Here is a 10,857-nt window from a genome sequence, read left to right as displayed (position 1 = left end):
GTTTGATTTTCTGCATGTATGATGAGCTAGACATATGGTAGTTGTATCTCTGCAGAGGATGAAGCAATACCATACTGTGAGTTTCATCATGTGAGTTCGTCCATCAGAGCTGCACTTGAGCATTTTGTGCAACATTCCATCCATATATTGGCAATCAGAAATGAACCCAAAAAAAGAGTAAAGAGAGGTAGTGCCTATTGGCCGAGCAGGGATCAGAGCAGAGCATGAACTGAACGGAGAGACAGACGAACAGGCCTGCAACGGCGCACTGCTGCATGCTAATACTAGCACGAGAGCAGAGCAGAGGATACGAGAGGAGGCAGACGCAGTCACGCAGCTAGCTAGCGCCAGCTCGACCGATGCATTCATGCTAATGCTGCCAAACGAACATAAATTGAGATATTTGTCTGTGAAGAGTAAACTCATCTATTTATAGAGTTATTTGCAATCTATTTGTAAAAACGACCCTGTAGATATATATCAAACTATACAAATAACTTTAGACATATAATCAAAGGTTCATTAAATTTGGACATTTTATCAAATATTAATCAACTTCAAGATATATAGTCAATTTTCCCCGAGAGGAACAGGGAAGCGGATTTGTTTTGTTGTGGAGGGAGGGGGATTGGCCCAAATTTGTTAGGTTTACCCGGAGCATGGATTTTACTGGAACAGGAGGTGATGTTCTTTTTTGCACTCTTTTTGGTAGAAAATTGTGCCAAGTAATGTTGATTTAGAAACTTATAAATATTAGTCATTTACTCTCTTTTTACATTATGTTAAATTAACTCTTGGACCTATGATTTTTGTGAAATTATGAGACTCCTTATGTTATTTACCATGTTTTACGTAAATATTAGAAACTCCATATTCTTGAAGAAGAGTTTGACATCTTATTAGCAGGAATAATAAAAAAAAGAAAAATGTTATACACCGGTAGGCCTTCGAGAGGTTGTTCAGAACCTAAATGAACTATATAAATTTGAAATAGGTGATCTCAAGGGCATTCTGGTGTGAACATGAGATTTTGACCCCATTCACACTGAACTGAATTCTTACTGGCGATGAGTTGTACTAAAAGTGTGAACTGTATATGGACTAAATAGAAGATGTGGACAAACAAAATAAACACACTAGAAGAAAAATATCATGTGATCACGATGAATGACAGGTTGGAATTTACATGTTACTGTAGCTTAACTGGCTACTGTAAGCCCTTCTTCTTCTTTCATCAAAGAAGAAGAAGAATAAGAGAACAACAAACACCAAAACGGGAACCAGCGATCTTACGTTTGCGAAAGACGATTGGTAGCTCTTCAACTCGTGTTGGCATAGCAGTTTCGTATTTTTGTTTGTGGGATGCGTTGGAGTGGACACCGGAGGTTAGATCATCTCTAACCGTTTTCCGTGAGGGCCCAAAATTACTTCACGAGGGGATTTTCGTTCCCTTCAGCGTTTCAACGGTTTTCCTTTACGGTTCCCGTCACGAAAGAATTCCCAAGGTCATTCTCTTCAGGATGGGATTCTCTCTCCTTTCCCTTCACGAATTCCTTTGAAGAGAAGCTGTTGGAGATAAAAGAAAATAAAAGGAATGGGAATGAGGAGGGAAATCAGGAAGAGAACGAAATGAAGAGAATATGGTTGGAGATGGTCTTACTGCCCCCGTGCATAGAGGCACCCGGCATGCAGAGAGTTCATGTTACTTCACTGCACGGCGTGGCGTCCCCGCTTGGCACCCATTGGACCTCGACCCTGATTCTCTACGCCTTACCCCGATCCCCGATTCTCTACACCCTCCCTCATGCCACAACCGTATGAAACAGTAGCAGAGCATGCTCTAGCTGTGCAGTGAACAGTCCACTCGAACACACTGGTGGTCTCCCGTGGGAGTGATACAGTAAGGGTCTGTTTATTTCAGTTGTGAATTTTGAAAAGTAGTTTTTAGATTTTGAATAGGTGAAAGTTGGATTATGGAAAGCTAAAGGTTTAAAATCTGAGAGCTGTTTGGTAACCTGAATTCTGAGTGAGTTAGATTGCTGTTTGTGCATATCAAAAATCTGAAACGCCCCTATACAAATTTTTTTAGTCCCTGTTTTATAGAATTTTTAGACTACTCTTAAGCCACCAGAAAAATTCGAGAATACAAATAAGAAAAATGAACACACTAGTACACGCAATATCAAACATTAACTGGCTTTCTTCTTCCTCGGTTGTTTTCCTGCCTCTCTCTCCAGTCCGTTCCCCCCCCCCCTCTCTCTCTTTTTCCATCGCTCTAGACTCACACCACTGAGCAGCCGTGCGAGCTCCACCACCACTAGCTTCGCTCTGAGCTATCCAGCTGACCAGGAGCTTCTAGAAGTCCATTGATGTCCAGGAGCTCGGCTGCGATTCCGACGACAGAGAGCCCAACCGTTGCAGAAGGACCTCGCCGACAGCGGCTCGGCCAACCGACGGCACCCATAGCACTAGCGCTTAACAACGAGTCCAACCAGGAGGTTCTCGACCACGAGGCCCGACCGAAACATGACCAGCGGCGGCGAGGCGCACGACAATGATTGAGCCTCACGATGAAACCCGTGCCGGCGACGGGCCAGAGCCAAACACGCACGCGCACGAGCATCTACACACCTCCATACATAGAGGAAGGGCCACAGTGTTAGCAGACATAAGAGGAGATGTGCGGGGCGAGAGCTAGATGGAGGGGTCGGGGGACAGGGGCATAGCGGTAGACACGGCACGGAGGAGGGAAGGGTCGTGGCGGCGAGGCGTGAGACGGTGAGGGGGAGTCAGCGACGAGGTGACTCCCTTCCTCGTCAGGCGAAGGGGAGGGACAGCGGGCGTGAAGGCACAATGGCGCGGATGCATCCCCGGCGTGGAGAGAGAGAGATGAGTTGGGGAGAATCAGGAAAAAGCGATTCGTTGTTGAGATCATAATGGTACTGGTGAGTAAATATATCAAAAATCCATGCACATGTTGATTTACTTAGATTTAACAATCTGTCAAAAGCTGCTCTCCACCGAATTATAGGATTGTAACAACACAAGAAACAGATTATAAAACCTGAATTCTAAAAACTGTATTTGTTTCCACTTCAACTTATAGAAATTGCTTCCTTACTTTCTGTGAGAAAACCAAGCTAGAGCTCGATTCGAAACATTTTCCTTCTAGATGCCTCGTGTTTTTAAACAGAACCACAAGTTTTTTTTTTCCGAATAACATAACCACATGTTTCAGTGCAGAGAATGAATGACCAGATCGCGCTCTTGCCTGGAGCTAGAGGTGCCTGTCCCCAGCGTGCACGTGTCGCTGATAGTCCATGCGTCGTATTCGGTTTCAGCGTGGCCCGCGCTGGGAGGGCGACTACGCGCCGATGATGTGCTGCCATCCACGGGCAAACTGGATCCAGAAACTCAGCTGTCAGCACATAGTGGCATGAGGGCGTCGTCTTGGAAGGATTCGGCGTCTAATCAAGGTTTAGGTGGTGATCACGTGCAGTTAGTTTTTGTTAGTACTTAGTTTATTTTTTTAATTAATTGGAAAAGAGTGAATCTTTAATTTATTTTATAGTTTTTAGTCTACCAATAACTTAAAAATACAAAACTTATATTCCTATACGCGGTTCTAACATCTAGTTGTTCATGTTTTTCTAAAGCCACTTTTTCCGGTCCATGAATGTGTTTCGGCATCTTAAATACTTTGAGATTTTTCGCATAGTTCTTGTGAGAATAATGATGTTCGCTATACAATCCATACGTGCATCCTGTAGCGTTGGAAAGAGCATGCTCCTGAAGAAATAAAAGGAAAAAAGAAAAGAAACAAGATGCTTATTCAAAAGTCCGAGTGTTCACACACCTGACATTATTTTATGCCAGGATCCGTTATCATGATCCAAGCATAAAGATTCCTTTGATTTTCAAAAATTCGATTCCGTCTTGTACCCGTTCAAGATCTAGCGATCCACGACAATAAATAATACTACTATATGCTTACTAGTTCCAGGCGCTGTTTGAATTTGCTTCTTACAATAATTCTGTACGGGATGTGGATGGCAGCGCTACAAAATATACAATAATACTGCTCGTAGTCAATTTCCCATCAACATGCTCCCATGGATCGCCCTGCACACAACTAGTAGGTGTCGCAAAAATAAAAGAAGAGAGCGTTCAATTTAAATCGTCAAGATGCCCCTAGAAGAGGTAAGCGTTGGCAGCGTGCAGCTGCTGCTCAACAGTCTTCCTACAGTCCCATGTTGCACTTGCACGTCATGGGAATGAAACGGATCAGATCGGGCCTACAGTAAGTAGGCAGGCATGAATACGACGTAAAGGAATTTATTAAAAAATTTAATTATGTGGTGAACTATATCATTCTTCCATTAGCATAACTAATGGATTGTATGCTATATTTATATATGGTCTTTTCTCAAGACACTTTGAGCTAAAGCAAGAAAGCGGCCTAGCACAAGCATAATCAGGCCCGTCATGAGATGTGCACAGCCAGTATAGAAAGATCGATGAGAATGCAAATTTGTTTTCTTCACCGGGCAAACCAGTTCAATGACTCCTCACTCCTTCCTATTCCTCCTGCCCTACCGTACAGAGCCATGGGACTCTCCTCCGTGTTGCCATTCGATAGGTTTCTCGAGCTACGAAAGTTTCCCACCTGTAGGCAGCTGGCGGATCCAGTGGCTCCCAGGTGCCGCCTGTTAGCGGTTGGTACTGATGGAACACGCGAGTACAACGGTTTCGCAATGAGTTCTCGTACCTGCAACGCATGGTCCCGCAGTTAACGTTCCGCGTCGCGACCTTTGCCGTTCAAAGTGAAGTCCTGGCGTTATTTAGGCTATCTCCAACGGAGTCCTCAAATCTGTAAATTCTAATGCTACAGTACTTTACGGTCTACTGTAGCACTGAAAATTCATCTCTAACAGATCCTCTATCCAGTGATACAGTACTGCTACAGTGTTAAGGATAGGGGATACTGTAATAATATTTTGATGATAAAAATTTGAGATAGCTGTTGGAGATGGTCTTAGGAGTTCCTTATTAATTGCTCTCAAGCTAAGTATACTTATTTTTGCTCTGATGCATCCCATCCATAATTAATCGGGAGAAACGTTACATCACAAGTTAATGTAGCGCCAGGCCCCGAAAACCCAAGGAGCCCTAGCATATTATGTATCAGTGTATGGGTTTTGGCTGATGTGGTGTTGTTCAAATGGGCATGTCGGATCAGCTTAATACGGTTCGGCTAGGTATGATCTGGTTACGGTATGACCTAACAGGTCCAGTAAGATTAATGAGTCATACCGTGCTGACCTACGTGTTTAAAGCTGGCATATGGCATGGTCCGTCAGTCACTGTGTCGTATTAGACCGGTCCAGACACTGTTGCGGCATGGCTAGCCCGGTGACACGACAGGCACGATGCGACAATGGGGAGGGCGGAGCGGGGGTAGAGTGGAGAAGCCGAGGGGGGGGCGGCGTGGGGGCAAAGTGCAGAGGATCAGAGTTGATGTCATTGCCCTTGTTGTTTCGAGGCCCAGGGTGCTTGATTGTTTTCTGAAGATGACTCATGCTTTTGGTACTTCGAGGACACAAAGCGAAGTGCCGTGATTAAAGCAGTTTTGGTGGCCCATGATGTCAAGCTTCTCCTCTAAATCGCACTTCGCCACGTAGAGGGCGGTGATCTCGTCTGCATGGTGACTCGACGACTTGGCCTAATCGGTGACTCTTCATCTCATGCAGTTCTACCATAATCGGTGACTCGCACTACTGCAGAAATCTTTGTACATATGGTTTAAAAATCCCATGTAGAACGTTTTTTTGAACCGTCTGTGGAAAAGAATCTATACTAATCATTTGTATCGATAGTTCATAATTAGTACAGACGGCTCAGTGATTAAGTCATCTAAACTAGTGAAATAGAACATACGGCTCGAGATAGGAGCTGTCTGAACTAGCGTGGTAAGTACAGACAACTCGTTATCTGATCCATCTGAAATGGAAATTCAGCTCATCTGAAATTCATCCCCATTTGACGATATGTGTCTCACAACACAAATCAATCCGAGATACAATAACCTCATGGATAAGCGAGGCACTTGCGCAAGCAAAGCAAGACTGCAAGATCAGATTCAGAAACAAGAAAAACACAAGGCACTTGCTCTTCTTCTCATTAAATCATAAGACCATAAAAATTCCAGCACCAACAACTACAACTAGAATTAGACTAGACCCTGCCCAAATCTAACCACACTACACATGACGCAACACTAGATACATAGAAGACAAGAACACCACCACCACATGACTAATCAAATCAGATCAGTGCTTGCTACTTCTTGGGGGACTTTGTGCCGCGGATGGCGGCGAGGTAGACGTGGGTGCCGGTGCCCATGAGCTGCGTGTGCTGGCCCTTCTTGAGGTAGCGTTCAATGCGGCCAATGGGGAATTGGAGCCTAGATTTCACGGACCACGACATCGGCTTCTTCTTTGGGCCGCACAGCTCCCCCCCCCCCCCCCCCCCGCGGCCACCGCCTTCTTCAGCTTGCCGCCACTGCCATCCATCTCGTGGGATCCGAGGGGATTTGGAGGTGGAGAAGGGATTATATTGTTTTTTTTGTGCGATTTGTTTTGGATGAGCTTCATTTAGGGTTTCGAAGGAGCGATCCACATGATGTAGAGTGGTGGCCATTCAATTTGATGATAAGCTGACGGTGGGGATTGGATTTTAGGGGTACGGTCCGTGGGAGGACGCAGCGAGCCAATCAGGAGCGAGGGAGCGGACAGGTATGTATTAATGCAAAGCGTCCCACCTCCCCCAACTATTTTCTCATACCATTCTTGTTTGGAGTCATTTATGATATTTATTTTATCACAGATGGCTCTAAATATGATTCGTCTATATTAATATTACAGACTGTTCCAAATTAAAACTATCTATACTAAAAGCGTCCCACCACTTCCGGATGTGTCTCATCATCTTTGCAGACAATTTTTATTTAGAGCTATCTGTAATAATCTTTGCACAGACATTTCCATAAAACTGTCTGTACATGGGCATCCCACTAAATCATTTCGTGTAGTAGTGTCAGCAACTTGGTGATCGGCATTCATCGTTTGCAGTAATCCATCAATTGACAGGTAGGGGATACAAACTCTTGAGAGTTCCACGTGATAATTGGTAAGATTTTTTTAAGTTGATTCAATGTTTTTATAGCTTTGCACTGGTTTTCAGTTATTAATGTATTTTTTTCAATTTTCAACACGTTATTGATATCATGCCTTCTAGAAATTGTTTAAGATAATCTTTAGAAAGTTTTTGAGATAAGCGTTGTTTTTTATATACTTTAAGTGTTTATCGAAAATAATTTTCTTAACCCACTAAATATTATCTTTACAATTTATATATTAGTTGTTTTTTTATATTTCAATTCAATGGATCCCTTTTTAGTTTTGTCCTAGTCAGTGAAATCTCAGGACCAACACTGTGTAGCGCATGTGACTTTCTCAAAGGAAACTAGAGTTAGACTATCCCCAACTGTTTCCCTTCATTTTGTTCTCTTCTCAGCCTAAAATCCCTTCTCAGAGGGATTACCTTCCAGACTTGTTCCCTTCAGGTTCCTACACTCCAACAACATTTCATTCCATATTCTCTTCTCTAACAGAATTTCAATATTATATTATTTCTGTGTAACAAAGAAAATTTGATGAAGCATATAAGAGAAAATTGACAACCAGCTGGATTCCAAGAACTCCATTAGCAATCGACAGCGATTACCGGAAGAGAATAGGAATTAGGGAGGGATAGCAAGAATTTGGGACGGAGATCAGACGGAATTCCATTAACAATATCCGGAGGAAGGTAGCACGAGAAGGAAGAAAAGGTCCGTTGTCTTACATGCCTCCTCCAACCAGCCGAGCTCCAGCTCATATACGCACGCCACACACGCAAACCAACACGGCTCCCCCTCTCAAGGGCTTAGCCCACACACACAACTCACACACATTCGGGCCCAGACACTCTCACATTCGGTTGTTTGGCCCGCTTGCTCTGGGTTCTTGTCATCCACCGGCCTGCTCACCCTGACTCGGCCGCCAGAGTTGTTGTATCAACTATAGGTGTGCTGACAGTCCTAGGGTCTTGAGAACCTGCTATCCACCAAGCAGGCACAAATGGGAAGGATTGTTGTAGAGCCTCAGTGTCCTCCCACGAAGCCAACTCTGTTGTCATGTGAGATCACTTCACGAGCACCTGATGAATGGCTTTGTCACCACGGCAGACTACTTTGCACTGCAACACTGCTTCTGGGACCTGCAACTGAACAACATTGTCAGGTAAAACAGGATCACTTGATTCTTACCGATGACCTTCTTCAGCTATGATACATGGAAAATAGGATACACAATGCTTTGTGATGGTAGTTCTCATTGATAAGCCACACAACCAATTTGCTCAAGGATCATGTAAGAACCATAGAACTTGAAAGGTAGCTGTTGATAAGAGCGATTTGATAAAGAGGACTGCACATACGGCTGTAGTTTTAAGAAAACCAAATCATTCACCTCAAACAAATGCTCAGACCTGTTCTCTTCGGCACGATGCTTCATGCACATCTGTGCTCTCAACAGATGTTGTCGGATCAGTTGTTGCATCAACTGTCTTTCAGATAACCAAGCATTGACATCAAGCAGTGGGGAAACTGAAGAAATGTCAAGACCAAAATGCCTAGGTTGATGGCCATACAGAACTTCAAAAGGAGAGTGTTGAAGAGCAGAATGATAACTCATGTTGAACCAATACTCAGACAATGGAACCATTTGCTCCACTGCTTTGGACAGGAATGAGCAAAACAACGCAAATACGTTTCCAAGCACTGATTTACCCGTTCGGTCTAGCCGTCTCACTGGGGGTGGTATGAGGAACTCATCCAAAGCTGGACATTGGCTAAATGAAAGAGCTCCTGCCATAACTTGCTGGTAAAGATGCAGCTGTGGTCAGAGACAATAGAAGGTAACCCGTGCAACTTATAAACATTGTTCAGGAACAATTGTGCCATGGTGAGTGCTATGAATGGATGCAAAAGAGGTATGAAGTGGCTATATTAGAAAATTAGTCCACAATGATCATATTACAGTTGGCTGACCCAGATCTTGGCAAACCTCTGTAAAGTCCATTGAGATCATCTATCATGCTCCAGTAGGCACTAGTAGAGGTTCCAATAGTCCTGGGTGCTTAGCCCTATCAGGTTTTGTCTACTGACATATTTGACAGGATTGCACAAAAGCTATTGTGGCTACCTTCATATCTATCCAAGCAAAGAGTTGTTTGATCCTCCCATATGTCACAGGGAAACTTGAATGCCCACCTAGTGCTTAACAATGAAGAGTAGTGAGAATTTGCTGGTGCAATGCAGTATTATTCCCAATCTAGATTCTATTTTTGTATCTAAAAATGCCATCATTGAGGGTGAAGTGTGAAACTGCTTTGGAATCAATAGAGAGAGATGTCAATAATTGTTGAGCTCTATTGTCAGCATTATAACCATTTTTCACTACTTCCAACCACAATGGCTGACAACTTGATGCAGACATCAACTAAGAAGGTGGATTAGGGTGCCTTGACAAAGCATCTGCCACCCTATTCTCTGTCCCTTTCTTGTACACAATGTGATACTACAATCCCAACAATTTAGTGAAAACTTTGTGTTGCCAATAAGTGTGCAATTTATGATCAGTCAAATGGGTAAGACTTTTCTGGTCAGTAAATATGACAACCTCTGCTAGCTGCAAATAAGACATCCATTGTCCCATAGCCACAAGTATAACAAGGTACTCTTTTCATTAGTAGAGATGCCGCCAGTTTTAGGACCCAATGCCTTGCTAATATATGCTAAAGGATGACCATTCTGTAACAGCACAACGCCCACTCTGAACTCACTAGCATCAGTTTCAATTTGAAATTGCTTACTAAAATCTGGCAATGCCAAAATAGGAGCATCAACAAGAGCTTGTTTGAGCGTGTTGAAAGTAACAGTATGAGTTTGTGTCCATTCAAACATAGTATACTTCTTGAGAAGATCTGTCAAAGGCCGGCTGATAATAGCAAAATGTTTGACAAACTTCCTATAATACCCAACTAGCCTCAAAAAAACTTCTTAGTTGTTTAAGAGATGTAGGTACAACCCAATCTTTGCTTGAATTTTGGGTTGATCAGTTGTAACACCATTCTCAGATATTACATGCTCAAAATAAGCTAATGTTCTTTGAGCAAAAGAACATTTAGACCACTTAACTTGCCAATGATCTCTATGCAGGAGTTGCAACACTTGCTGGAGGTGCTGTACATGATCTGATAGAGTCTTGCTATATATTAAAATATCATCAAAAAACACCAATGCATATTTTCTCAATAAAGGTGCAAGAGTTGTATTCATAGCCTTCTGGAATGTATTGGGAGCACTAGTTAAACCAAATGCCATAACCCCGAATTCATAATGTCCAGAGTGGGTTTGAAAAGTTGTCTTGTATTCTTCCCCTTGTGTCAGTCTAATTTGGCGATAGCCGGGTCTTAAATCAAGTTTAGTGAACCAGCTGGCCATAACTAAGTCATCAATGAATTTATCAATAATAGGTAAAGGAAATTTCCCTTTGATAGTCAAGGCATTAAGGCATCTATAATCTACACAAAAATACCAAGTACCATCCTTCTTTTTCACCAAAAGTACAGGAGAAGAAAATGCACTAAAGCTTGGTTGTATAATCCTAGTTTGGAGCATCTCCGCAATTTGTTTTTCTATTTCATCCTTAAGTGCAGGTGCATATCTATATGGCTGAATTTGTATAGGTTTGA

This window comes from Phragmites australis, chromosome 2, assembly GCF_958298935.1.
Source record: "Phragmites australis chromosome 2, lpPhrAust1.1, whole genome shotgun sequence".
NCBI classification, from domain to species: domain Eukaryota; kingdom Viridiplantae; phylum Streptophyta; class Magnoliopsida; order Poales; family Poaceae; genus Phragmites; species Phragmites australis.
The sequence above is the reverse complement of the archived record's forward strand: the minus strand, read 5'-3'. Positions refer to the sequence as shown.